The sequence below is a fragment of the Chelonia mydas genome, chromosome 6, assembly GCF_015237465.2.
Source record: "Chelonia mydas isolate rCheMyd1 chromosome 6, rCheMyd1.pri.v2, whole genome shotgun sequence".
NCBI lineage: Eukaryota > Metazoa > Chordata > Testudines > Cheloniidae > Chelonia > Chelonia mydas.
The window spans coordinates 49,439,655-49,466,625 of NC_051246.2; the positions used below are offsets into that span (position 1 = coordinate 49,439,655).

General features: G+C 39.6%; 1 protein-coding gene and 1 long non-coding RNA gene across 12 annotated transcripts in view; one reads left to right on the top strand and one right to left on the bottom strand.

The window, feature by feature from the left end:
- The window catches only part of LOC122466105, a 62,419-nt gene extending 53,711 nt beyond the window's left edge, over positions 1-8,708 (top strand). The window contains exons 5-6 of one of the 2 annotated variants that reach the window (XR_006291369.1): positions 5,700-5,824; positions 7,272-8,708. This is a non-coding gene — a long non-coding RNA (uncharacterized LOC122466105). The remainder of the gene's footprint in view (positions 1-5,699; positions 5,825-7,271) is intronic. The other variant, XR_006291368.1, reaches the window with a different exon arrangement.
- The window catches only part of NAV2 (neuron navigator 2), a 649,830-nt gene that overhangs the window by 142,867 nt on the left and 479,992 nt on the right, over positions 1-26,971 (bottom strand). The gene's annotated exons all lie outside the window — the stretch shown is intronic.

Below are 26,971 nucleotides of genomic sequence, written 5' to 3' on the forward strand. Positions count from 1 at the left end.
AGACTGTCCAGTTTGACCAATGTACATAAATGAAGTTAAACATGCAAAAGACAGCTGTGTTTGAGAGACTCCTGTAGATCTACACTGCATCTTCATTAGCAATTACATTTGCATTATTATCTGACCAAGCCTTTCCCTCTGCTTTTAGAAAAATCCTTCCTGTTCAAGTTCATTTCTTAGAAAAACCTCAAGTGTATTTAAAAAGAAAAACTGCATGGAAAAAACAAAACAAAAAAAACAACAACCGTGAAGTTATTTCCAGAATGGTGGTTTCAAATTCTGATATCCATTAAAACCAGAGGCAATCCCATTCTGCAAAAATAAAACCAATTGTGTCCTTATTCATGGAGTGAACCTAAGTGATACATTTTTATCTAATAACTACATCCAACTGTAAGAAGAGCTAGTGTCAGTAACTGCAAATCCTTCTTCAGTGAGCATGAATCGCTTGTTTATTTAGTTTTTTTTAATGTTACTTGCTTTTCTTAAATAATAAGTTCAAGAGAGCTTGAAAATCACACTGGCTTACTCACCTATCAGTGGCCACTTCTCCTCTTCTGAAGTGTTTCTTTGCAAAGTTTCCCTTCTGGAGACTTTACTCTCTCAATTATCACAAATATGTTTTCTGTTAAACGGCTCATGTTTCCAATTAACTTTTGTCATCCCTAACTGTTCGGCTGCCCAGCAGCCTGCTGGGGATTAACGGCTTTTACCTATATTTCCCTGCCCTCTAGCAATAAAGTAAACTGAATATAGAGCTGCTTTTTTTAATTTAAAAATAAACAGCAGTTGAGAACGTACGTTTTCAGCAGCAGGAGCAGCACTGTGAATTCAGTTCTGTAAATCATGAACCGCTGCAACCACACAGGGGCTGTTTTACTTCACTTTCAGCTGCTCACTGAAGATATAGCTTTGTTAACCTCACTCGTATGATCCAAACCAGACCTCCCGAAGATTTAAAGCACATACATCTTTATGACTTAGTGTAGATCTGTGTTTCTAGGAGTGTTGGAGATCCCTTTATAATATACTCAGAGCCATTTCACATTGTTATGTATCAAATGGAATAACAGAAATTAATGGTACTTTTTTTTAAAGAGAAGTCAGAACTTAAATGGGAAGATTTCCAGTGCTCTGTTATTAACTATCAACTACTAGAGTGGCTGGTCTTTCTAGCCCTTTCTTCTGGAAAGCGTTTCTCAGGTAGATGGAGAGAGGCAATAGTTACCTCAATATACAGGGCCACCTAGGGCTTGATTCTGAACGCATTTACCACAGGTTTAACTAGAGCCACTCTATTGACTTCAATACAGTTACTCCTGATTTACTCCAGTGTGGGAGCAGAATCAAGTCCCAAGTGTCCCACATCCTATTCTGCCAGGTGGTGCTTGAGTGCCACTCTCTCTGCCTGAGCTCAGCACTCCAGGCTCAATCATATGGATTAGGGAGTGTGGAGCAAATGCATTGGATGGTGTAGGAGTCACAGGGGGAGCAATGCCACTGCTTTTCATGTTTCTGGCAGTAACTTGGTTCTCTTTGCTGCCACTTCCCCCACCCATAGCAAGGAGGAAGCAGGGTAAGAATTGTGCCTGAATCACCGTGCCTCTAAGGCTACATTTACACAACACACCACTGGCAGCGGTGCGTAGCATACATGTAGCTGCACTCCTCAATGGAAAGCATACCACGTCCACACTGCGGTGCGTAGCTAAACGTCAGCAAAAAGCTCTGGCAGGAAAGTAGGGGGAAAAGCTGTAGCAGCTCCTTGCTGCCAGAGCCTTTCAGTACTGCCAGAGTTGCTCCAGCAGCAGAGAGCTGCCAGAGCCTTCCCTGTAGCGGATAAAGGCTCCTGCTGCGAGGAGGCAGCAGGACACTACCCTGGTACAAATAGCAGTGTAGACAGAGAGACAGGACTGGGGCGAGTAGAGAGCCACATAGGGTAATGTATTCGGGTACATACACATACCCTTCATGTGTGTCTAATCTACTCACCTAAGCCATGCTTCACCATCTACATTATTTATACCCATATTAGGTGGACCCGTATGTGTATGTACACTACATACTGCCGAAAGAAGGGTGCATTGTAGATGCGCCCTAAGAGTATGTCTACACTGCAATTAGACACCGGTGGCTGGCCTATCCCAGCTGACTTGGGCTTGGGCTAAGGGGCTGTTTAATTGTGGTGTAGATGTTGAGGCTCAGGCTGCAGCCTGAGTTCCAGGACCCTCTCCCATCACAGCCTCTACACCACAATTAAACAGCCCCCTAGCCCAAGCCCTGCAAGCCCGAGTCAACTGGCATGGGCCAGCCATGGTTTTTTTAATTGCAGTGTAGACATACCCTAAGGGTTACTCTTGGGGTGGTACAGCTTCTGAACTATACCTTGCTGAGGGCTGTCCCTAAAGTAACAATCTAGCCCAATGGGACCATGGAGAAAGATGCAGCTCAGCATGTGTAAAGAACCTGGCTCTTTGAAAATACTGATGAACACTCCAGCTTTTTTTTTTTTCACAACTAAACCTGTGAACATTAGAAATTGTGTGTGTGTGGAGCGGGGGAGGGACAGCTGTTAAAAAATTAAGAAAAAAGTAAAACTTCTTTATGGCATGAAAGCTGCCATTTTTCTGCTACAAGGCAGAAAGTAAAAAGTTAGGGAAAGAAACTAATTCAGCATTCAAATAAAAGGAAAAGGTATTGGATTTAGACCACCAATTTTAGGCAGGCGTCAATAAATGATTTTTAAAGATAGGTCAGTTAACTCTACATTTGTTTTAATATACTGTAGCTTTTAATCACTTTGTTAAGTGATTTCAAATGAGGATACTAAAAAATGGCATCTAAGAAATGGTCTGTCTCTAATCTATGTACATTTTCCCTGCTTCTTTAGCCAAGTACTGAGATTAGATTACTCCACCAGACCATGCTTTATCTGACTCTTCCTGCAACCTTACCTCCGGACTATATCTCACCAATACTCTGGAGGAGTGCCCTTGTGTATTCAGGGAGACTCCTAAGGTATTATCCCCATTTAACAAAGGGAAAACTTTGTTACAGAAATTAAGTGACTTAGAAAAGGCTATAAAGGGAACAGTATCAGAGCTAGGGTTAGAACTCAGGAGTTCCTGGTTCTCAGTTCCCCTCTTTCAATTTCTCCCTTTTCCTGTCTACTCAATCCCAACTCCCCCCAGCCCAACCTTCTCTCTCACACACACAGTGGCCACCGGTCCCTCACCACACACACTTAAATGTGGGACCCAATTCTCCTCTCACTTATACACATGTAGAACTAGTGTAACTCCAGTAACTTTAGATGAGTTACTCCTGATCTATGGCGGTGTCAATGAAATTAGAATTAGTCCCTGTTGTGAAACACTGGAGTATTGTAATAGATTTTGGGGCGGGGGGGGGGTTGGAATAATCTATGAACCAGTATAATGCTATTATTAGTTTCTGTATCTGATACTTTCCAGGGAAAACCATTTGATGTCCATGAACGTCTGACTTTGCATCTCTGCTTTTATTAAAAGATGTACAAAACCTCATGAAGCCAGATAGCCAAATTAAAACTGATCTGTGGGGGAAAAAATTGCTTCAACATAAGAAAATTCCAATCATCTAGAATTATCTGTTCCTTTGTTACAACCAGCTTGCCAAATGTTTTTATTCCTACTACAACCAACCACTTATATTGGTAAAAGAATTGGGTTCTGCTCCAAAAGTGTGTATTAAAATGTTCTTTTTCCTAAAAAAAAAAAAAAAAGCAGATACCCCAGCATAGCAGATACACTAGTGTGAAGGGAAAGGTTAATTCAAAAGAGCATAGACCTGATGAAAAGTTGAGTGAGTTTTATGCTCAGTTTATTAATTCCCTTGTGTTCCTTTGTGGGGGAGATATTTTCTTTCCTCGGCAGCCTACATTAACTAAATTGACAATAAAAGAAATGTGTCCTAAATCAAAAGACAGCATAGGGTAAATAATCATTTCTCTCCTCATTTCAAAGACAAAATGTTGGCCTGAAGTCCATTTTATTCCCAATGTTTCTGTTAAAAAGATGTTGGTGGTCTAGTACCAATGCCAATACACACTGTAATATGGGTAAATCAGATTTCATCTGCTCTTGTAAAACCTTAACTGCATCTGCAGACCTATCAATTTGTGATGAGAAAAGAAAATCTAGAGTCTTATGATTTAAATTAGCCACTTAAATCTTTGAGAGCACATATTATAATAAGGTATAGAGAAAATATATGCTCTTTCCTACGATTTGTCAAGCTAAATCTCAACAAGTGCATTCTCATTTGTTTCAACTGAAAACCGTCTGAAACGCAGTCTCTAGAAGCAGCAAAAAGCAGCACTTACACAGATGATGTTCTCAACGTTCTCACTAAAAAGGTCAAGATCTTTACAGTATCTTTCCATTAAAGCAAATAAAGGTATGTCCCTTGATTTCAGAGCTATGGGGAACAAACAAAATGTTTTCATGAAAAGACAAATCCTTAGTCCAGTGCATAGCTTACGTAACCAGGCTACATTCTGTGTAATAGATGCAGAGAAGAGAGAAATCCACACTACAAGTCCAGGTTAGAAAGTGGTAGTAGACCTGTTCTGTGGCCATTATTGTAGTCTCAGAATGGCAGAAGGCTGTTGTGTTGCTCCATTCCCAGGGTAGAGGAATGACTGGTGTATCTTGATTCCTCCCCCGTCCAGCCACCAAACCATCCTCTTTCCAGGCAGTACCAAATGAGTACAGCAAAGGCAGCTTCAGACCTCTGCTGTATTAGTGATTCATCATGCTCGGCAAACAATGCTTAGGGGTTATTGTGGCTTACATATTTCTATCAGTAGTCTACTGTAAAAGTAGAATTTTTCCACAAGCCTAAGTAATGAGACCACGAACAGAGGAATCTGCTTAATGAGCTAGCTCTGCACATGGCCTTTGTCAAAATTAGCCAACTTTATGATTAACAAAAAAGGTACCATTTCAATAGTAATGCTTCTGCCTATGGTGCTGTAGTGAGCATACTGCTGGACTGGGCAGGCCCTCTGGTACGGGAGTGTGCACTATCTGCACTGGAATAGTGACTGAGCCTGTGTCAGCGGCAGGGGCAACAGCAACCACATGAGGTGCACCATCATTTTTTTTTTCTTTAAAAGCAGAGATTCCCAGAAAGGGAAATGCTCTGTGATCCCATAGTGAAGTGTACAACAAACATCTCATTTAACTGAAAAGAAACACACTTCACTGAACTGGATAGAATCGCTTGCTTCCACTTTAACCCACTGGATTTCTATCAAGATGTTTCCCCCTTTAGAAGGGATTTAATTTACTGTAATATGAAACAAAAGTCACATTTATTCCTTGAAATCTGGAGCATTATTTTCCCCCAACAGGAGGTAAGCTCTATTTGGTAAACTTCAATTGCTGTGTTGGATACTCAGCACTTCTGAAAACCAGACCCAAGATGTGTGGAAATGTCATTCAGGAAATTTTCACATTTCTGCAAAGTCCTCTTTTGTTCACACTGAGCTGCAGTATTTGAAACAACAGTTCAGTTGTTTGTGGGTTTATTTAATTAAGATTCAGCAGTTTCTGAGAGTGGAGGGGGGGAAGAAGCTGGAGCCCAGACCACACTTTTCTCTCATTGTCTTGACATAACTGACTAAGACACTTGAATTCCTTGTTGTTTTTGTTTAGTTACAGTACAACTCAAAAGACTCTCCACATGACTGGCTAAGAACAAGGCCAGAGGGACCTTTATCGTCCGGATACAAGTTATGCCATTATGAAATAATGAAACAAGTGGACTGCTTTCGAAACCGGTGAGTTTTTAATTTAAACCTAAACAAATACCACCCCTGTTCATTGTTCTTAAAGATTTCTCTCATTTGTAAAAATAAATCCCTAAAGGCCTGGGGTGACAGAGCCATCAAAAGGCATTAACAGGCTGCAGACAAGAGGCTGTAACTGCACCCCCTCACTTGGATGATATACATAATTTAATATTCAGTGTTCCAATCTGGGCCCACTTTAACTGCAGTCAGAACACTGATATAGAAATGGCAGGCACTAGGAAAAATTTAGACTGATAATACTGAGCAGGCACTCAGACATCAAACTAGACAATATTTGTTACTGAATGACTTACTCTGCCAATCAGTGAAGTTGTGTAACATGCAACAGTAACAATAAAGCGATAGTAACATTGATAGGGTTGTCAATTTTGGTTTCGATGTATTTCTGGAGGTTTCATCACGTGACATAATCTGTAATTAAAGATTAATCTTTAATTCCTGGAGACTCCAGAACAATCCTGGAGGGCTGACAACCCTAAATATTGGTATGCCTAGTTTCTCTCTCTTGTTCTCTGCCTGTGGAACACAAACTTTAATCTCCTGAGGACTAAAATGCTTTAGTTTAACTGCAGTCTTTGGGCTTATTTGCATGAGATGTAAAGGTCTGCAACAGGCAGGAGATCAGACCAGCCCATCAGTGCTTTGGATCCAGCCCGCAGGATTGCCACCCCTGTGGCACCATGGGCCCTGTGCCACTACTGAAAGCAGCCGGCACCAAGTCCCTACAGCCCCGGGGGAGGGGAGGCAGAGAGCTCTGTGCGCTGCCCTCACCTGCAGGCACTGCCCCCCGCAGCTCCCATTGCTTACCCTGCTGCCACCCCGGAGCCGCTCCAGGTAAGCGGCACTGGGCTGGAGCCCGCACCCCGAACTTCTCCTGCACCCCAGCCGCACTCCTGCCCTGAGCCCCTTAACCCTCTGCCTTGAGCCGCCTGCCGCACCCCTACCCCTGCCCTGAGTCCCCTTGTAGACCACGCACTCCCTCCAGCACCCCAACCCCCTGTCCCAGCCCTACATTCATGGCCCTGCATGCAATTTCCCCACCCAGATGTGGAACCTCGGGCCAAAAAGTTTGCCCACCCCTGGGCTAGATGATCTGATGGACTAATATGCCTTAAACTCTCTCTAGATATAAGACATCAACACATTCTAAAAGACTGAATTTACATTTTAAGTGAGTGAGTCTATCTGAAATCTATATCTGTACAAATACTTGGCTAAGGTTTGTGTTCACACCAATGCACACTCACAAACACAAAATCTGTTAATCTTGGCTACCAAAAATGGCCAGTGCTCACAGGCGTGGTCTTTTCTGCTGCACCTGCTGTAGTTCTATGAGCAACTCCCTCTTATAGGCCAGGATTTCTTCCATCTCTGCTTTCTGACCAATGAGACTGCCTTTCCCTCCCTGACCTAGCTGGTTTATACAAGGTCTGGTAGCTGGAGTGGAGAAAAAAGTCTGCAAGCACAGAAGAGTTTCAGCATGGACATTTTATGTACTTTCGGGTACTTCACCACATAAAGGTCTAGACTGTGCCTCAAAGCCACAGCCTGCGCTGGAGGGAAGGATGGAGCATACCATAAGCAACAGCCCTAAGGAGGAATTTGATTGAGTGAGCCAGATTTCCTGCTGGGGTGCAAGTACAGCAGTGGCAGATCTGCCACTCCAGGAGACAGTGCAGCATGCACTCTGCTCTACCTCTGCAACTTTGTAAACTGATGTGAAGAAAGGGTGGGGCCATGACTTCATTCTCATCCTGCCCCTCCCGGGGAGGTTATGATACTAGCAAGTATGCATTTTTCAGCTACACTATAGCTGGCCCCTATACAGGAACTGAATGTTGGGGAAGACAGTTATGCAGGCTCAGCAAAGAGCCCAAAGACTGAATGGACCACGCAGACTGAACTACCTTCTTGCCTTAGAGATGTCCCTTCCAGGTGAGGGTGGAAACACACTGGCATTTGTGCAGCAGTGTTGGAAGCTAGCGTTACTGCTGTGTCTGTCCTGTGGTTGAGTAGTGGACTTCAGTTTTTGTGGCTGCCCATCTGAATCAATTCACTCAGCAATAAATAAATGCAAATTTATATTAAAAAAATTAAAAACTGGAAATGTGTAATAATTGTTGCAGCACTGATCAAACAACCAGGACATTCTGGGCCAGATCTTCAGCTGGTATAAATCAGCGTAGTTCCATTGTCATCGAGGTTCTCAAGATTAGGTTAAACTTCACTACGGGGTTTGGATTTATTTTCCTGCTGAACAGTGCAAACTAAGGACTCCAATTAAGTTTCCTGGCTTTTGCCAGCTGTTTCAAAACGTTACTTAAATATAGTTTTATTTTGTTTTTAATATTTCTAAAGTTTATACCAACTATGGCAAAGTTTCTGTCTTGTATAAGTCTATTTCAGTGGTTATTGAAACTTCAGACTCTTTCTGTTTAGGTAAAAAGATCTGGGCATATTTTGAAATGCCAAATTCAGCTAGTTAAACAGTTGTAAGATTAAACACGGTCATGATTTACTTCATAATTGTATCTTGTCCTGTAACTGTATTGTACTGCTGGATTTACTCTGCAATGTCTTTAAGCTTCCCCATGGACATATACACAATGTAAACATACTGTCAAGATTAACTGAGATGGGCCAATTGTCCTCTAAAAATATGTTTAATGAATAAGAAATAAATAGTAGGATAGTGGCTAGTAAAAACTGCGCAATGTGGATTTATTAAAGTGCAACAAAAATCATAACACAAAATTAAAATTACATCAATAAATAAATAATTAAAAGAAGAATTCACAATGAAAAGTTGTAGAGTAAGATTCTAGGCTAACCAAGATATTTGAAGCTTAATTGAGAATTAGAAATGTATATACACTGTAGTCAAAACTCCTTTCCAGGCTCCTTAAGAAGCGTTTTAATGCTTCACCACTATTACATTAGGTTTGCTCTAATTAGGAGCCTCAGTATAAGAAGTAGAATATAGGGATTTCCCAGTACAGCAAGTAAGATTTAACAGACAGAATTAAGAATGGTATGAGGTGCATTTTCATTGCAAAAATACAGCTGCTCTGGCCAGTTCTCCTGCTGCACCCAAAAGACAGAGAAGCTCAGGTGAAGCTGCTGCCAGCTGGTCACCTTCAGGTCACTACTTAACATTGTAAAGGCCCTTGTCAATTTCCATGTTACTTCTACCTGCTGGAACTGAGCAGAGCAGCAAAACCACTGGCAACTGGGTGAAACTGCTTGATGTCAAACTACTTTCTAAAGTTTGGCAGGAGAATGCAAGGGACTAAATCAGGGTTTTTTAACAGATGAGGGGGTGCTATCCCTCAGGACTGTATAAATCAATGCCATTAGTATAGCACTAGTATAGGTATTTGCTGAGGCAACTAATCAGCCTTGGGAGATAACCTTATGACAGAAGTCAGTGAACTCTCCTTACCGTTTTTGATCTGGGAATATATGCTGCAAAGCTGTGGTGATTTTATCAAAATCTTGCAACAAAATTCTTACCATTTCCCGAGGAGAAATTTTACTTTTTGTGCAGACCAAAATGGCAGCACCACTTGTGTCCTAGGTAGCGGATACAGAAGTGTACAGCCATTTGCTACATTTTGGGGGATCCATGATTGCTGTGAGAGTGTGAGACTCTTACATACATAAAGCTATTTCTAAACAACTGTTAAGCGCTACCAACTCAACTTTTACTAACCCATCCAATCTATTCTGTTCCTTTTTGTAAAGGGAATGCAGGCTTGTAAACAGGGACACAAGAATGTGAGCCATTGCTGCTATTAAAGATGCTGTGCACATGGAAGGGTGATCCCATAGACACTAAGGAGTATGTTTCCCAAGAGAAGCCTTGGTACTTCAGCTCTCTGACTGTAATTAAAACCAACAGAAATCAAACTACTAAATCCACCCATGAAAAATACTATGAAATTTGCCCCTAAAATTACAGGAATAAATGGTATTTAAAAACCAACTCCTACAACATTCTTTAGTAACTGTTTGTAACACACAAACCCATATGTGCCAAATCCTGTGGACCTTGTAATGCAGCCCTCACTCAGGCAAATTCTTACTAAAGTCAATGAGAGTTCTGCCTGAAGAATGACAGAGTAAAAACTGAGAGCTAGATCATGACTAGCATCCAGACAGGGGGGTAATGGCTTTCCTTGCAACACAGCTGCATAAGACCAACCTGGATCTTGGGTCAGGATGCAGGGTGAAGGTGGGCAGGGGCTGTGGGAGTAGGCTTGGGGGAGATGGACAGCAGATGAAGCCACACCCCAACTCCCATGCACTGGCTAGTGCAGCTGGCTGGATGCAAGATGGAGAGAAAGTTGCAACTGGTAAAAGGCTAACACAGCATCCTCCCTCTCCTCTGCGGAAAAGAGGCATTCCAGAGAAATTTTGATTCGGAGGGGTGATTCTGGGGCATAATTCCTTTCAATCTAGTCTTAGGTAATGGTCACAGAATATGGCCTATGCCTTTAAACAAAGGCCAATAACTACATGAACCCAAGCAAATTCTATTATATAAATGCAAAGGATCAAACGAGTAACACCAGAAATAAATATGTTCTGAAGATTTTACACCTCTTTTAGTTAAATTTAAAAAATCACTGGCTTCCCAGAAGAAATCTCCAGCATCAGACAAACAGATCATTCAAATCAGAACACATACACACACAAACATGTTTTCGGTCAAGACATGTCGGTCATATTGTACTGAGGATCAAATTGCACCTTACGAACATTTATCAAATGCCAGGTTTCAGAGTAGCAGCCGTGTTAGTCTGTATTCGCAAAAAGAAAAGGAGTACTTGTGGCACCTTAGAGACTAACCAATTTATTTGAGCATAAGCTTTCGTGAGCTACAGCTCACTGCATCGGATGCATAAAGTGGAAAATACAGTGAGGAGATTTATAGACACATAGACCATGAAAAAATGGGTGTTTATCATACACATTGTAAGGAGAGTGATCACTTAAGATGAGCTATTACCAGCAGGAGAGTGGGGTGGGGGGAGAGAAAACTACTTCCCCTTGTTTATTCCTCCCCGCTCACTGTTCCTCAGACGTACTTGTTAACTCCTGGAAATGTGCTGGAAATGGCCCACCTTGAGTATCACTTCAAAAGGTTTTCTCTCCCCCACCCCACTCTCCTGCTGGTAATAGCTCATCTTAAGTGATCACGCTCCTTACAATGTGTATGATAAACACCCATTTTTTCATGGTCTGTGTGTATATAGACAGGTTTCAGAGTAACAGCCGTGTTAGTCTGTATTCGTAAAAAGAAAAGGAGTACTTGTGGCACCTTAGAGACTAACCAGTTTATTTGAGCATGAGCTTTCGTGAGCTACAGCTCACTGCATCCGATGAAGTGAGCTGTAGCTCACGAAAGCTCATGCTCAAATAAACTGGTTAGTCTCTAAGGTGCCACAAGTACTCCTTTTCTTTTTGTGTGTATATAAATCTCCTCACTGTATTTTCCACTGAATGCATCCGATGAAGTGAGCTGTAGCTCACGAAAGCTTATGCTCAAATAAATTGGTTAGTCTCTAAGGTGCCACAAGTACTCCTTTTCTATTTATCAAATGCTTTCAACATAAATTATAGTACAGAAAACAGGTTAGGATTATTCACCACTTCTGGTTTCTGTTAACACACACACCACAACTGAAGAAAAATGCCAGTAATTTTGCATCCGTATCACTGAAATTATGGATTTATCAAGACCAGTCATTTAAACTGCTTTGATCAACAATTTGATTTGCAGAGGTAGATCATCAGTCAGAACTAACTTTCTGTAACTCTTTCACACTTGATTTGAAACAATTATTCTAAAATAGTTTGGTTTTTTTACGAAAAGGTAGAATTTTGTGTGTGTGTTTTCTATGCGCGATATATAGTTTATTTTTAAAAGCATTTTTGTATTAAACAGTATACCTGTGGCCTGAGATTTTTTTTGCATTAGAGCATTTTTTTTTAATTTTAAACAATATCAGTTTCCAATATAAATGTAACCTCCGCTGTTTAACCTGAGACACAACTTCTTTGTTAAGTTACTAACTACACTGAATTAAGTAGCACACATTTGTGGATTGTGAGCACATTTGCTTTTGGCTGTACTCAGTCCAATGCATAAAAACAATGCAAATTGTTATTTAGCACCTGCCCTGCATTCAGCACCTCAAAAAAAAAAAAAAAAAAGTTTTAACACAGTGAAACTGCTAAAATTTGTGAAGCTCCAAGTCTGGAGATATTCCCATTTTATTGCAGCTAAACATTTTCATTACAAAGCAAACTCAAAAGTATAGTCAATTTACAACTTAGTTTTTAACCTCATGTACTTATGCTTTCCTTTTAAAATCTCTACCCACTATTGCAGTCGTTAGCATTAATTAGCATGTGCAAAAGGGTGCTCATTCAACCTCTAAACATAAACATTAGATTCATACGAATTTTACAAAGAAAGAAAAAGCTCAAAAATGCAAACAGCAAAGACTAATGAACACGGATGTTGGATTTGAGAAAAAATACTTCAACTTACTGCTATTTGTTGCATGAACCAAATGTTTCATTCTATAAAAGTTCTTTCCAGTTTTCTTCTTGCTCATGCTGTGTTGATTGATAATGAGGATGATCTTCTTTTCCCCTCAAGATCCTCTATTTAATTTTCAGTCTCTAGTGAACTGTTCCCTAGGTTAGAGGGACTTTCCCACTCCACCTCTCCCCCCACCCTCACTCAATTGCCTCACAGACTTGGACTGGATGCTACCGAATTTGGCACAGTTAAAAATCAATTTCAGTGATGATCTGGCAGTTTGTTAAAAAAGGGTCACTGACTTTTCAGGATCAATTAAAGTATATCAGAGTTCTCATTTAGAAATCACAGTAACACACTGTATGTAAGGGCCATTTGTTGAGATATCAGGCTTTTCAATTTCACGTTTCTATATGAATATAATAACATACCTATTTACAACAGTAAGTTATGCTCATTGACTTAGCAGAAGAATATTTTGGGGATAGTGAATTGCAACAAATATAAGTTAACTTGAACTACTTGTACAAACTAACTCTCCTAAATTTCATATTCTTGAAAATCTTGGGATTATTCAGTATAGATGAGCCAAACAAGTTCATCAGGTTGGTAAATGCAATGATCTCAAAATGCAAACATCTGATTAAGACCTATAAAATCAACCAACAGTGGAATGATTTTTGTGACATGGAACAGGATATAGAATTTTAAGGGTGATTTTTTTTTGTTTATTTTTTTTTTAAAAAGAAGAAGCTACATTGTGGTGCTGTGAATAGCTTTCCTTTATTATACTGATTAGGAGACAGTTTCTGAACGTCAGAGTAACTGACAAACAATCCTGATGAGTCTCTAAAAAATCTGGTTTACTCAGGACAAATGTGAAGATAGAATATTTTCTGCATTACTTTAAACTAACCAAACAAAAAGTCTAAAAATATATGTTCTATATAGCATGCCACACTTAAAGGACCAAATCCAGAGGTCCTGCTTTGATTTTAACTTTGTCCAAACTCAGCCACACTACCACTATCAACTGCGGGGGAAATTACCAGAATTAGCAAAAACAGTGAGCAGGACTTCCAGATTAGGCCTAAAGAGATTAATTTAGCACTATCTGCTTTTGATACATATTCTTTTTCTCCTCTTGTTTGTATGCTTGTTTCTTTAATATGGAACAGCCCACAGCAAGGTGGCAAGTTGATATTAAGAAAGGTAAACTACATTTATTTAAACCTTTTTAAGCAGGGAAATAATAATTGATATACACAATTTTTGGAAATGCTCTGAAAGCTTGGCAAATACCATACTGGTACATTCACCAACAGTGAAACTACAGTCTATGACCTGTATTTCATCTGATAAAAAAAGCATAGGTGGGTTTGATTGTTTTTTAAAGTCTGTCATATTACTTACGGTTTAATAGAGTTATATTAATTGATATAATGTAACCTCAACCATCAAGTTTAAAAGAAAACATTTTTGGGAGCGAGGGGCTGAATCCTTGAAAAGGCTGACCGTATATCCTATATTCAGTAACTCTGTCTTACTTTTCAGCCAGCCAGTCTACTTTTTGCTTGCCCTGAGTCAAGTTGGCCAAATGTCACAAAATTTGAATCTGCCACCCTAACTGTCTTATGCTGGGAAATTATGAGTGTTGCTACCCACGCAGAAGGAAGAATCCTTCAAAGTCACAATCATAATCCTGAACAGAACGCTAATACATATGTGGAGAATAAATATGAGGACACACTTTTCACAACAGATTTTATTGCAATATTACTTGACTTACATGGTCAAGTCACATATACCACTGGGGAAAAAAAGATATTTTGCTTTTGCTTCTATTATTGGTTATCATGAGTTTGGAAAAAGTGCTTGAGGCAGTACAGAACATGAAGTAGATAAGGTCCTTTCCACCATGAGCTTGCAATCTTAGAAGACAAAATATTTGGTGATTCTCCACTTGCTGGCAAGGAAACCTTTGCGAATCCAAGTATTTAACAAATATTTTATATGTAAGATATGTGTAGCTATGGAAGAGGGCTTAGTTCTACATTTTCACAGCTTTTAAGGGCAGAAGAGACCATTATGATTGTCTAGTCTGACCTCCTGCATAATACAAACCATAAAACCTTACCCAGTAATTTTTGCATCAAGCATCGTTTGAACTATAGCATATCTTCTAGAAAGATACCCAGCCTTGATATAAAGACCTGAATAAAGACCTCATTGTTACAAATTTGCACCTTATTTCTATCTAAATTTGTCTAGTTTCAGCTTCCAAAACATTAGATATTGTTGTGCCTTTTCTGATAGTTTAAATAGCCCTCTACTATCAAAAATCCCTTAGGTACTTGTAGACTGTGATCAAGTCATCTTTTAACCTTCTCTTGGACAAACAAAATAGTCTGAACTTCTTAAATCACTCACTATAAAGGCATCTTTTCCAGACCATTAATCATTCTTGTAGCTTTTTTCTGAATCCTTTTCCAATTTGTCAATCTCTCTCTCTCTTTTTTTTAAACTAGTTTGGCTTCAAATTTAGAATTTTCTGTTGTTGAGACTACAGGCCAATTGGGTCAAACAAACAAACAAACAAACAAAAAAAACCCAGATTTTCCATGCAAACATTTTTTTCCCCTTTTTTGTCCCTACATCACTAAAATTTGGGGATTACCTGGTAAATAAATAGTGGAAAACGAGAACCTTTGGTGCTTTGCCTGCTGCTGATGTCTAATTCAATTAAGCAGAATTACACACACATACTGTACAGTCATTCACTGGATTTATGGATTTTATGCCCCCTGTATTCTGCATTACAAATTCTCTTGCTCTTAATAATAGAAGTATAAATAAAAATGAGTGTTTTCCATTTTGGAGGACCTTAGTTATCAAATCAAGAATGCATTTTAGCCTCTGAAATTTGGCTCAAGGGTAATACATCTCTGACCATTTACCTGTACCTGCTAATAATTAGGTATGTGCAAATAATGTGCTTGGCAAACAAACATACTATGGGAACTATCTGATTAGCAGACTGAAGGTCACTTTTCCTTAGTGTGTTTTTGCTAAATGACTATCAGGCCATTTTATACAACACAGACAAGGTTGATGCAATATGAGCAAAAGAAAGCTGCATTTCTAAATACCTAGAAATTGTAAAATGTCTTTTAAAATGTTCTATTATTCTCTTCATACTTTATCTTTTGTTTTCTTTTTATAAGGGAGACACTGTTTAGAGATTTTTAAAGTGTGGTAATTTCACATCTGTCAAAACCTAAAGTTAAAAACATAGGCAAAATCCTCTCTGTTGCAGAAGCAAAGGTGAATCTAGTCCCTTCCTGCTGCAAATTCTCGCTCCACAGAATCTGATCTATCCTGAGCACTCCTAGGTATGAAATCTGTCTCTGTCTGTCTGTCTCTCTCTGTGAATCATCTGCAGAACAGCCAGATTTAGTCTGTTTCCTAAAAACTACTTTAGTTTATATAAATATATAGTAAACATATGCCAAGAAACTGAGCATCTTTTTAAAAATATGGTTTCTTCCAAGTGATATATGCTGAATGGAAGTTTTGCAGAGTAAACTACTGTCTCCACAGAAGAGGTACAACACAAGCAGTAAGAGCAAGAGCTTTCCCCACAAATATGCCTTAGTCACACATGGGATAACTCCCATTCATGGAGCTGAAATGGTAGTTTAGTCACTATAGTTATTCACAAAAAAAAAAGGAGGACTTGTGGCACCTTAGAGACTAACAAATTTATTTGAGCATAAGCTTTCGTGAGCTACAGCTCACTAACAAATTTATTTGAGCATAAGCTTTCGTGAGCTACAGCTCACTTCATCCGATGAAGTGAGCTGTAGCTCATGAAAGCTTATGCTCAAATCAATTTGGTAGTCTCTAAGGTGCCACAAGTCCTCCTTTTCTTTTTGCGGATACAGACTAACATGGCTGCTACTCTGAAACCTGTAGTTATTCAGTCTTTGGGCCTCTTTCATGAGATTCCTAACAGGGGTGCCAGGATTAAGTGTGACAGTGTTTGCAATTAAACGGTGAATTCATTATGCTTTTACAATACTTTGAAGATATGAAATAATAAGTATTATCATCATTATTTTCTGATGTGGACACCTGTCCACTAGGAACCGAGCAGTAACTGAGTTTCCTTCTTTACAGTCTGAAAAATATAAATCTTCTTTGGCCTTGAGGTGGAGAGGTAAACTGCCTAGATTTTACTTTAACAGCATTTATTTTTTACTATCATTTTACCTTACATTTATATTGAAAGAAAATCTAGAGGACAGTTTTTTCCCCACAGACTTCTACTGCCCTCTGCAGGATTATTTTTTTAAAAAAGCAATATTTATAAAGAAAGCTGGAAAGGACCTACCGGGGCTTAAGCAATTAGGTACCGGGGCTCAAGCAATTTTTTTACATTCATAAATGATGCAGTAAGCCCAGAGGTGCCGGGCCTATGAAATGCTGAGCCTAGAGGCTCAGTCCTGGCAAGAACTGTCACAAATTAAGCATTGGGGCTAGTCCACTTACAGTATTACCCAGGACTTCATGGAAGATAGCTGGAACACAAAGACATCAGTGTTTACTACATCTTTACATTATGTTTAGTATAACTTTCAGTTGTGGGGGGCAGGGAAACAGAGCAGTCACATACAGGATTTCTGTCATATGCTTTGAGGGCTTGATCCTGCAAGATTCAAAGCCCTCTTCTGAAGTGCTCAGTGTCCTTGAAATGCAATGAAGTCAGCGGGAGAATGAGGGCACTCGGCACCTCGTAAAAGTGCCCAGCTTGCAGGATTGAGCTCCTGGTGCATTGCTTGCAACATTCCAAATGCTGAATGGCTGTGTGAACCCCTAGGCTGTATGAAGAAGAGAACCTGACATAACAGGCCCATTACTCAATTCATATGTACTTGTAAATTTCAATGTTGTTTCTGCCCAGGGGCCAGTTCTGCTCCTCCAGTACAAAGGAGAAAGAAAATATTTCTCCATTGCACGTTGCCTATGCAAATTAGATTTCAGATTAAGGTAATTGTTTATTTGTTTAGAGATCACATCAGTGAAACAGCCACAGGGAATAGGACTATGAGGGAACTCCAAGATATCCACTCCCCAATGATTCACAGAATAGGCATATGAATGCAAGACTCCTACATTTGTTTGGACTGCTTAGAAGTGTCTTGGATAATTAAGATGAGTTCAACAGTGACATTGTACAGTGGCAGATGTTATTTATGCTGTAGTTTACTCACAGTTTTATTTGTAAAAGGACATAAAAATAAACCAGAGAGGCGAATGTTTATATATACATGGATTAAATGACAATTGACAATTCAGATGTGAATTACAAGGCTGTAATTACATGAGGGACTCGGGTGACATCAGAAATCACAAGCTTAAATGGTTCATCATTTCTTCACAACCCCAAGTTGTAATTAGAGCCCTGTTCCTTTTTTATTATTATTAAAAGAGCCTTTAACAACACAAGAAGAGTAATAATTTACATCAAATTGCACTGCCCAGAATGCTATTGCTATTATAAATGGCTAATCATCATGAAAATGAATGAAACATCTCAGCACAGAAGGGTATATTATCATAGTGCTGCGGGGTAAATTTGTGCATTGAATTTCCATTAATATGAATGGTTTCAGAGTAGCAGCCGTGTTAGTCTGTATCCGCAAAAAGAAAAAGAGCACTTGTGGCACCTTAGAGACTAACCAATTTATTTGAGCATAATAAATAAATTTGTTAGTCTCTAAGATGCCACAAGTCCTTCTTTTCTTTTTTATTAATATGAATGGAGTTCTGGACATAAATCTCCACATACAGACTGCAGAACTGACACCCCCTTCCAAGGCCTTTAATACGTATAATATGTACATACAGGGATAGGGGGATTAGGTGGGGAGGCTACAATAAAGCTTTATTGCTGTAAATTTTGGGAAGGTTCTAATAAAAACTTTGAAGGCCTGAACACCAGACATCACACATTTTCTTATACCACATATACTATGGCCTATAATTTGCTTTATTCTGTTCCCTTCTTGTTTTCAGAGTTGCAGTACAGAGTCAACTAATACAGTAAAAACAACGAGGGGTCCAGTGGCACCTTAAAGACTAAAAGGTTTTTTTGGGCATAAGCTTTCATAGGTAAAGCATCTGAAGAAGTGGGTTTTTTGCCCACAAAAGCTTATGCCCAAATAAATCTGTTAGTCTTTAACGTGTCACCGGACTCCTTGATGTTTTTGTGGATACAGACTAACACGGCTATGCCTCTGATAACTAATACAATATACTGAAATGTGTACCATGGTTTGTGAAGTATGGGAGATTACAGGCCTGATGACAGGAAGTTCCACAGTTCAGTAGGCGTTAATAAAAGTTTCAGGTGCTCAGCATGCTTCAAGTGATGCCTTTTTGACTATGGCCAAATCTTCATTAGTAGCCATTCATTTTGGTTCCCTCCATTTTTGGATGTCCTACCTGAGACATGTTGGGTCCGATTTTCAAAAGTGCTGTGCATCCAAAAGTCCAGCTGAAGTCAATAGGAGCCACAAGTGTTCAGCACCTCTGAATATTCTCAAAAAGAAAAGGAGGACTTGTGGCACCTTCAAGACTAACAAATTTATTTGAGCATAAGCTTTCGTGAAAGCTGAAATATGAATATTCTGGTCATCTGTATCTCAAATTAGGAATTCAAAACTTGGAGCACCCAAGCTCAGTGGCCACTTTGAAAACTTGGCTGCATAACTATTTTACACTTTTGGGGAACAGGATACATATTATATATAAATGAAAGACAATGAAAAAAAAAATCGAATGGAACAACGAATTATAAACAAAACACCTAATGAAGTCTGCTTTCTTTTAATTTCCTTTACAAACGTAGGATTACTGTTTGCAAATATTAAATGGAATATTTTTGTTGCTCAAGAGGTTATATTGGGGGTCTGTCACTAGAGATAAAATGAGTGCATCTATTTTCTTTCTCATTTTTACTGGTGTTTAACAGGTTACGCCAAATTGGCCAATCTTTGTACTGAACTGACCTATAAACTTCAGGTAGAGTCTGGTTTCACTTTTTTATGCAGTGAAGTACTGCCAAAGACTTTGCTCTAGCTTTCTTCTTGTGACAGCAGTGGTATTTGAAAATGAAGATTAAAAACATATCAGTTGTATACTTGTTTCACACCCTATGGGACAGCTGGGTGATGAGAGATAACACCTATATTTAAGTCCTTATCATCACCTTAGTTTCTTTTCTTGCAAGCTGTTCAGACTTTAAATGAAATGAGACAGGAGCTAATGGATTATTTTTTATCTGTTTTGCCAGTGAAAGTCACATTCTCTTCCATGTCTTGCAAACTGGAGTTTATTAAGCCTAATGTTAAGAAGTAATCAGGGGCAATGTCAAGTTACACAATGGATAAATGAAGTGAAAAGGATCGTGAGCTAGTTCGTAGACCATAGCACAAGGTGTGGAGAGATTCTATTCCTGTTTTTGTCACAAATGTCTTGGGTTCACCTCCCTGCACTGCAGTTTTCTCACAGAAAAAGGAATGATCATGACATTTACCTGTCTTACAGAAGTTGTGTGTGAATTATTTCATTAACGTCTGTAAAGGACAGAACAGGCTAGATTGTATTTTTAGACACAACCCTGAGCAAGGGGTGATACGTAAACTGCATCATCCCAAAATTAGCCCTGGTAGGCATTGTGCCTCTGAGAAACCCTTCTGATGAACAGTTACCTCCTTGCTCCTTCCTTGTTCCAAAGGGAGGAAGGATGGAAGAAATTGGCTCATGCTGGCGCAGTTGTATGGACAGTGCACTGTGTGTGGGGGGGTATGTGTGAGAGGCAGAAGCACATGGAGCCAAGGCTCTAATCATGCCCCACCCACTTTCTCCAGGATGGGAAGTAGCAGGTGTACATTGACTGCTTCATTTTGCATGTCCAGATTCAAGTCTGATCAGCCTGCATAAGGATGCTGCAGAGTCCAAGTCACAATCTACTTCAATGTTTGTAGAGATCCTCTGGTGAAATTAATGCAAGGAAGATCTATGGTCTGTGTTATGTAGGTGTATGTGTTAGGCATGAGGTCAGACAAGATGATCACAATGTTCCTTTCTGGCCCTATACTCTATGTCGGATTCTAACCAAGTACGAAGTACTATCAACATTAATGGGGAAAACACACTGATGATACAGCCAGTCATTATATGTATTCCTTTGCTAAGGCTGGGTGGATAGGTGATAGTGATATATGTGTAATTTAAGAACCTATGCTTTTTGTAACACAGTATAACATTATTGGATAAAGCCATTCCCTAAGTCTTTTAAAAAACCATTTGTATAATTTTATTGATTAATGGAATCTCGCCTCAAAATTTAGGGTTATTTATTTTTTCAGTAGCCAGCTACTCATCTATGCTCCATTTACTGTCCTTTTCATTTCAGTTCTATTCTGCTTCAGTTAATTCACTTTCATTGCCACAAGACACAGACAATTGACTAACAAGACAATTTACATCTGGGGGGAAAAGACCATAGATTACTAAAAGGTACAATTTGCAAACATACTTAATAATAACCAATATAAATGCATTACCCTGAAGGCTATTTATACCATAAAGTCATCACGTGTCCCAAAAGTCCCTCCAAGCCTGGGACCTCTTAAGGCAGACTTCCCTTTTTCCCTTCCCCATTCCACAAACATGTAATGAAGTAGGGGGCATATTGTAAAATATTAACAAGCCCTAATCTCCCATCCCTTGTGTCCAAGAGAAATGTACCTGTTGTGCTCTTGAACTTGCCAGGTTTATTCATTATTTCAACAAAGGACAGTAGACAGAACAGCAGGTGTAGTTCAAGGGTTAAAACTTTACAAGCATTAGCTGAATTATAATTGTGAAATGACAAAGGTGAATTGTTAGTCTAAAACTGAAAACCAAGAGTTCCTGCACTGCTGTCCAAAACATTACTTGTTACTAGGATATATGATGATATATGCAGAGATAATAAAATTTATCTATATTACACCTTTATCATCAGTCACTTTTAGGCAGAGGGTGCTCGGAACATGTACTCCTCTTGTCATAAATATAAAGGGAAGGGTAAACACCTTTAAAATCCCTCCTGGCCAGAGGAAAAACCCTATCACCTGTAAAGGGTTAAGAAGCTAGGATAACCTCACTGGCACCTGATCAAAATGACCAATGAGGAGACAAGATACTTTCAAAGCTGGAGGGGGGAGAAACAAAGGTTCTCTCTGTCTGTTGTTTTTGCCCGGACCAGAGCAGGAATGCAGGTTAGAAGTCCTGTAAAGGGCTAATAAGCAATCTAGTTAGATATGCATTAGATTCTGTTTTGTTTAAATGGCTGATAAAATAAGTTGTGCTGAATGGAATGTATATTTCTGTTTTTGTGTCTTTTTGTAACTTAAGGTTTTGCCTAGAGGGATTCTCTATGTTTTGAATCTGATTACCCTGTAAGGTATTTACCATCCTGATTTTTCAGAGGTGATTCTTTTATTTTTGCTTCAATTAAAATTCTTCTTTTAAGAACCTGGTTGCGTTTTCACTGTTCTTAAGATCCAAGGGTTTGGGTCTGTGTTCACCTATGCAAATTGGTGAGGATTTTTATCAAGCCTTCCCCAGGAAAGGGGGTGTATGGTTTGGGGAGGATTTGGGGGGTAAAGAGATTTCCAAGCGGGCTCTTTCCCTGTTATATATTTGTTAGACGCTTGGTGGTGGAAGCAATAAAGTCCAAGGGCAAAAGGTAAAATAGTTTGTACCTTGGGGAAGTTTTAACCTAAGCTGGTAAAAATAAGCTTAGGGGGTTTTCATGCAGGTCTCTACATCTGTACCCTAGAGTTCAGAGTGGGGAAGGAACCTTGACACCTCCTAACTTCCCTACCCCTTAAACAGATAATCTATCTAGTACAGTGGGATTTGCTTGGCATGAGATATTAAAATGGATTGGAAGATAACTGACATTATTTCAAAATGACAGGTAAATCCTGTTTTTCCAACCCCTATATAGTTTATTAAATACTCAAATTCTTATCAAAACCAAAATTCTGTCATGAACCCTGATTTTATGAAGACTTCAAATGTCTCCAGAACTTCACTTGAGTTCAGTTTTACTATACTGTCCAATTGGGTCCACATGTGGAAAATATGGAACTATGAAACCAACTGGCTTCACCAAATTCTTGGATTAACTGCAAATGGTTATAAGATTACCAGACACGTTGCACTGTTATAACATTAAAACAATTAAAACATCCTGATCCATACACTATATATAAAATTTTCTCGAAAGAAAATACCCAAATGTTTGTAACTCAGATTGTCAGGGTTAATGTCACCTACAGAAAAGACAGCTAAATCATTAAGTAAAGAATAATTTGCCCTCTAAAATACCTGAAAATTGATTTACCAAGATATATTACTGTATACTTTTTGACATATAAGCATTTTCTATGGTAAATACAAAGTCTTTTTTCATATAGCTCCTGATGAGAAGGTTCTGAGTGCCTCCTTTACAGTGCTAAGCACACCCCATTGACATCAAGAGTTGAGGTTTAGACCCTACTGCAACTGCATTTGGGATAATATTGTTAAGATCAGTGAAGCTCGGTCAAAGGACTTGATGGTGGGTGGAAATGGAGAAAAATACTCTTTAATGAAAAGAAACAAGTCAGCATGAAGAACCACAGGCATGTTGGACCAGGGCTCTAGTCACCTCTTACGCAAAATTCTCACTAATGTCAATGGAAGTTATGCACACATAACCAAGAGAAGATGAGAACCCATGGGGGCAGGAGGTAGAAATGTTTTGATATTAAAATCATTGAACTATAATGCTGTTCTAAGTATATTGGTGCAGTGACTTTATTAGGGACGCCAGTTTAGCTGTCCCACTGAGCCACAGGTTTGATTACATCAGACTAGAGTGACCTTGCAAATAAATTGCTCAATCCTCACAGGCTACATACCTCTTTAAAACACCATAGATGCACATTCCATTATAGAGCTCTGAGATGCAAACTCAAGCTAATGAATACTGTCAAATTACTAACTTAGCAAGGGAACACAGTTTCAGTAAATGTCATTCAGCTGAGCATTGTCAGAGAGAGGACCTTGAGCCTGGCATTTCGGAGGAGCCGCCACACATATAAGCCGTCTTTGCAACATCCATAAAACTAGGGTATGTTCCATCTTAAAAACCGACACTAAATGACCCTTGAAATTAAATTTAAATCATGCACAGTTGGCACCTTAGTTATAAAAGGGGTGAGGAAGCTAAATGGAGCTATTTATCACAGGAAGACGCTAAGGAAGCCTCCACTGGCCATGTTCCATTCCTGTCACAGTACTCATCAAAAATACCTTACTTGCCGATTTGTTTTCTGTTCCCCCTTGTCCGGGACTGATGCAGCCTTCCAAGCAACAAAAGGGGAAAGGCATGTTTCATAAGTGCCAGGAAACCGGTGTCTACTGAACCTACTTTTTATGTGTGCGCTCAAGATGGCAGGTCACAAAACTACCTTTATTGCAAGGGGATTTGCGTCAATTACATTGAAGCAGGAGTATACCGTTCCTGGCTAAAGCCAGCTGGTTTTCAAATAGAAAATGTCATGCATTTACAACACACAAGGTCTTAATTTATCTTCCCCTTGAAAGGCTTCTTCATGGTGCAGAGGGGGTCTTTTCAGAGCCAGCAACACCAGTGCCACTTAGAGCTGAATGCATGGTGAGAGCTCCTGCTCTAGGACTCAGCTGCCGCCCTAGACTTCATGGTACTATGAAATATCAGCACAGTGAACAACTAAGGAGTTAAAAACAAAATTAAGGCTCCGTTTATAATGTACATGTTTTATTAACCTTTAAATTTTGAATGTGGTTTGATTTTAACAATTATGACATCATATTCCATGCCAGTGCTACAATACCAATATTTTAGCAAGGGACTCTTACCCAAATGCCCCCCAACCTTGATAGCTTGAGAAGGGTATGCATGTGTGCGCACAGTTACAAAGAGGACGGGCAATTTGTTTTCTCAAAGAATGCTATCGCCTAACCATAATCAAAAGAGAAAGGAAAGCCACTTGAGGTTTTTTTCTCATTTACCCCATGACCCCTTTACACACTCAGAGCAGTGCAAAGAGGCCATAAAGTGGTGGTAAATTACATTTACATGAACTTTAAGGCACTTTACAATGCTAGAGCAGTATACAGGGGCCTCAGTGTAAATTGGAATCAGGCCCTTGGGAAAGAAAACCAGTGGGGCAGATTCTGTGCAGTATCTCCAGAAGGTGTGGGCCTGGTGGAGGGTAGGCAAAGGCAGCTTTATGCCATCTTTGTGTAGTCTGCATGCTGCCTGCACTGGGACTGGTGCAGTCCCTTAAAACATAGTAGTGCAACCCTGGAGGTTTACCTGGGCTGCTATAGGTTGCTCCATAGGTAGAACACAATACTATGAGCTTGCTCCCATCCCCATCTTCTCTGGAATGCCCACTGTAACAGGGGGAGGAGCAGAAATGGGACACTTATGCTGGCTCTATTCTTTTCCTGCACTGGCGAAATTCTCACCAACCCATACAGTCTTCCCATTTATGCTGCCAATGCTAAGTATAGATTCAGAGTGTGGGGCCAGTAGATGAAGTGAGTGTGAAAGGAAGGTTAATACTTCATTCCTTGTATTCCTTGTAACTATACTGAATATCCCTTGTAGGGAACCCGGGGTATTATCCTGGGACACCATAAAAATATATGGTTCTTGGTCAAATTTGGTTAATTCCAAAAGGTAAAAATTTGTTTTTTGGAATTTATGAGTCCTAGGGAACCCGGGATATGTAATCTCCGGAAGAGCTGATTTAACAGTATCCAAAGAGAGAATGGCTCAAAGAGGTACGTCTTCCCTTCAGAACCAAGAATGCTATCTTCAGCCCACATGTCTCTGCTAGAAAAGGCAGACCTCTAGATCTGACCTTCATTCATCCATCTGTTTTGAGAGCTCCTTGGGTGTCTCTTTCTTTTTATATATATATATATACACAAGGCCTAGCACAATGGGACCCAAATTTGATTGTGGCTTCTTGTGCCTTTTCCATTACAAATAAATTATGATAATATAAATATAATAAATATAAGCTCACATATGGAGGACTCATTTGGAACAGCTCAACATTTTCCTTCTTCCACTATCAGAATTTAATAAATCATAAATAAATTATATGTCTATAGTGCCTTGTAGCTAAGGATTTCAACATCTATTAGGCAGTCTCTACCCTGAGCAGCTTACAATCTAAATAGACAAGACAGACACAGAGTAGGGGAAGGAGAACAACACACAAGAAGCATAAACAGTGTTGTGGTGGCAAACATCATGTTAGTTCCATATTTTTTATTTTATTTTATTTTGGTGGGTTTAGTTAGAAGGGGATAAGCTAAATGGGAAGAAAAGTGAACAGAGGGGACAGTGAAGGGAAGAGGCTAAGGGGACAGGTCGGGGAGAAAAGGGCAAGAGTGTATGTATGAAAGAAAGCTGAACTGAAGAAACTGTGAGGGAGGGAATGAACCCCTGTGAGGCAGTGAAGTATTATCATCCCCATTTTATGAACAGGGAAACTGAAACATAGGAAGATTAGAGAGACAAGGTGGGTGAGGTAATAGTTTTTATTGGACCAACTTCTGTAGCTACCCTACATACAACACAGGAAGGTTAACAGCCATATTCTGAAAAGTGGCCCGAGTTTTGGATGCCCAACTTGAAGTGCTGTGCAGAGTTGGCTCTAGGCTGACTAAGGTAACAAAAGTCCAACTCAGCCTACAACATAAAATTGTTTATAAAAATTAGCAGAAGTTGAAGACAAACAGACAGGTACAAACTGGATTGTTTAAGTTAAAAAAAAATCTAGTAAAGCATCTGCAAGGCTCCTGGTAAAGTCAGGGTTATCATGACAACAAGATAAAAAAAAACACCTCTAGAAACGTGAGAAATGTTTATAGCTGAAAGCACCAAAATGTGCTTTGATTGGTTAATTTTAATGTGATGAGGTTGCTACAACTTCTTGGGCACTGTTTATCTGTGGGTCACCAATGGGAGCAGAGGGACACATGAACTGGAGGGAGCAAACTTTACAAGTATGGCTACCACCCCCTCCATCTCTGGGGACCCTGAGATCCAACAGGACACTGTTGGGCCTTTGTTGTCCTCATCCTGAAAAACACCTTAACCAAACCGAGCCAGAGAGTGGAAACCAAATGGCATTACCACCTCCACCAGCTACAGCTAAATAATGAACGGAACCTGAAACTTGGGCTCCCTCCCTCCTGTGTTATTCTCATTTCTCACCTAATTTCTTCTCCGTCCTGTCTTTCTCTTGCTGCCTTCTGTATAATAAGAGTCTGACTAAGTCAGCCAAGACAACTTCACCTTAGCAAAATGGCTGTGAGCCTGAAACCAGAAAGAAAGCTAAAAGCAACATCATAAACAGACTAATGCCAGGCCTCAGAGTGGCTGATAAGTC